Source organism: Atractosteus spatula, chromosome 24, assembly GCF_055471065.1.
Source record: "Atractosteus spatula isolate fAtrSpa1 chromosome 24, fAtrSpa1.hap1, whole genome shotgun sequence".
Classification (NCBI taxonomy): domain Eukaryota; kingdom Metazoa; phylum Chordata; class Actinopteri; order Semionotiformes; family Lepisosteidae; genus Atractosteus; species Atractosteus spatula.
The window spans coordinates 12,685,634-12,689,010 of NC_142729.1; the positions used below are offsets into that span (position 1 = coordinate 12,685,634).

General features: G+C 43.7%; 1 long non-coding RNA gene across 1 annotated transcript; it reads right to left on the reverse strand.

Annotated features, from left to right (window-relative positions):
- Window positions 1-1,297: 1,297 nt before the first annotated feature.
- Window positions 1,298-2,944, reverse strand: LOC148815925 (uncharacterized). The gene is made up of 3 exons (XR_016086041.1): window positions 2,853-2,944; window positions 2,666-2,770; window positions 1,298-2,557 (listed from the first exon to the last, which is right to left on the reverse strand). It is a non-coding gene; the product is annotated as an uncharacterized LOC148815925 (long non-coding RNA).
- Between the last annotated feature and the right edge of the window lie 433 nt (window positions 2,945-3,377).

Below are 3,377 nucleotides of genomic sequence, written 5' to 3' on the forward strand. Positions count from 1 at the left end.
ATGAAAAAGACCTGGATGTTGTGAGGAAGCAATAAAAAAGGTAAACACAACTTTAGGCTATACAGTATTCTCACAATGTAGCATTATAATGTTCTGTTAAAATTGTACAACACACTAATTAGGCCTCATTTACAATACTGAACACAATTCAGGTCATCCTGTACCAGTAAATATATTGCTGCTCTGGAATCAATGCAGAGAATAGCAGCCAGATGCAGGACTATGAGGGAATGTTATAAAAGTTCTCAAAACCTTGAAACACATTGAGAAGATCAACAGAGAAGCCACCTTTAAAGGCGCTATATAAAATAAAGTTTATTATTATTAACACAGCAGACAAACCAGAGGACACAAGAGGAATATGTAGAAGTGCATTTCAATCAAGGAATAGAAGGCATTTCTTTGTTCAAAGGATTGTGGGAAAATGGAACAAGCTTTCTGGTCACCACCAGTGTGTAGCCCCTACCTAGCCAGAGTGCACCAGTACGCTCTCCACAGATCAGCTATTAGTGGGGAGGAGAGCAGAGTGATGAAGCCAGTTCAGAGATGGGAGTTATTAAGAAGCCATGATAAGTAAATTTGTCCAGGACAGTGGGTAACACCCCTACACCTTTTGAGAAACACCCTGGGTTTTGTAATGAGGGCCTTGGTTTTACTCTATGTCTCATCTGAAGTACAGCACCTTTTTACAGTATAGTGTCCCCATCACTATGCTGGAACATGAGGACCCCCACGAGTAGTATAAAGCGACACCTTTCGTCAAACTTTTGACAGGTACCACGCCCCCTTTTTCCAGCCAATGGGAGTCAGCGGTGGGTGGATGTCCCGCCCCCTTGCCAGCCAATGGCGTGTTGTTATGTGTGCATGTCCCGCCTCCTCAGGAGCCAATGGTGTGTCGTTAAAGGTCGGAACTCCCGCCTTCCCCCCGGCCAGTCGGTCCGGAGCCTCAGGGTCCCAAAGCCCCAAGGCGGCTCATCCCTCGCTTTAGGTGTGTGAAAGTGTGTATTGGTTTGGAAGGGGACCATGTCTGCAGCGGTTGAGTGCGCTCTATTATAAACCTAGGGAATCGGGTAGTTACGGCAGCGCGGGGAGTCTGGTGAGGGCCGCAAGATCCCGGGGTGTGAGCGGCCCAGCCACGGCCGGGTGGTTGAGTGGTTGTCCGGCCAGGCTGCTTATACGCTGCACAAGCCGTGTCTCAAAAGCAGCAGGGGTGTAAGCATACACACACACACTGACTGCGTAAAGTCTCGCGGAAAGAATTCGCAGGACAAACACCATGTGAAATGTGAACCGCTTTATTTCAACAGTGGGGTTTTCAAACACAGAAACAGCGCAGCACACTTTTTACACAAGTTACAGACTCCAGTTTGCAAGTATGTGAAATGTGAACCGCTTTATTTCAACAGCGAGGGTTTCAAACACAGAAACATCGCAGTACACACGCGTTACCGGCTCCTGTTTGCATTCAACAATTAAATGTTGGTGCGGAAAATTAGTTCGGTACGCGTAACCACCACCCCAACATTGCTGAGAAACTCTGAGGCATCTGAAAAAGCATTCATAACCCCCTTCCGCTCCCCATGTCTAAAGCCATGCGAACTACACTAGGCGATCCGATCTAGCAGGGCAAAAAAATTTGCCTGCGTAATCAGCGGGATGGTGTTACCACAGGTTCTGTGCAAAACACGCTGTATTTTGGAATACACACTGTAGAACCCCCCAGGCTTCCGTTTCTGATCTGAAAACATCAGATCTCCAATAATTTCACTCAAGTTCTTGACATACACATCTATCTCTTTAACAAATTTAAGGACATTACCATTCGACTCTTTGTTTTGCATATCAAGCTTTGTAGAGAGAAGTGTGTAAAGCACTCTTAGTAAGAATTCAGACGTATACATTCGAAATTCTTCATTTTTCGGACAATGGCACACCCGGGTCTGTAAAACAGAGTGAAATCTGTATTCACATTTTACATAGATCTTTTTTTTGTCTGTAAAAAAAGAATAGTGTTTCTTTTGCAACGCATCAAAAGTCACGTCTACTAATTTTTCATCCAGCTGTTCAAGTATGGTGTGTACATGCTCGTATGGGGAGCGGTCCTCAATTATGTTTTTCAGAAACTGTTTTATGCCCCGCTCAGTGTCATTTGTAATGGTGTACGAATCCAGACACCTGGTGGCGTACAGAACAGCTGATAAAATTCGGGCTAAACTGAGAGACTTATAAATTTCTAAAGCGGCAAACGTCACGTCTTCAAACCCATCTGTGTAGCCGACAGACAGGCATGTGTGACCCCGCTGCCTGGGATGGTCAATCAAACAGGCCGGGCAGTCATCAACCAGGACCCCCTTTAAACAGTGTTTGAAGATGCAATAAACTACTGCTTTCACAATCTGGGCCATAACATCGGGCTCATTAGGGACATTGTTAGCTAAACCTGGTTGGGCATCAGCTTTATTAACATTTGGCCGAACACACAAACATAGACATTCAAACAAGAAACATTCAGTTGTGCCGGTAGGCTGAAGATTGACCCGTCCACATCCTCTTTATTCTATTAAAGGAAAAAGAAAAGGAAGGCTTAACAAAATAGACATGCTTTGTACCTAAAATATCGAGCATTTAACGCATTTTTTAGCTAAGGTTTTTCGTTAATATTTACCATTTGTAGCGTGGTATCATCGCTAGCACCCGGCAGTTTTTCAACATCTGGTACCCCAGCTGAACTCACACACTCACAGGGTGCAGAGGGCGGGGTCGGGTTTTGCTAAAGAAGAAGTATTAAAATGACATACGCTAAGCGCCGATACAACAATTCCACGATCAGAAAAAATATTTTAGCCGCCTACCTCTTCACTTTGTAGAGTAGCGGACCCCGATGTTTCTCCACACAAAGAAGCCATCTTCGCAGCTCCCAACAAGGGGCGGTGTCTGACAGCTCCAAGGACGCGCTGCGACCCTGTCAGGCCGGAGCGTTTAAGAATATGCGCCAATGGTGTAACCACGCCTACATAACACAAGACATTTTTCAATTGGTTGTGACGCTTTAAAACGACCCCCCCCCCCCATTGTTTTATCGAGAGCGAAAAGTATTCTCATATCAGTTTATAAGTTTTAAACTTTAAAAGTATTAACACACAACGCAAACACAAATGATGTGTTTGCCCAGAAAATAAATTTTAAACTTAAATTTTGGTCTTAAAGTTTTTAAAATAATGTAATAAGACACAGTTTATTTTTAATAACACATTCGTGACAGCTTTTTAGAAAGTTTGAGATAAATTTCCATACATCGTAAGCGTAAAAGTCTTTAAGGTATTAAGGCAACAAATGATGGGGTGTTGTTCTTTATACTTTAACGGATTGGTCTTAAA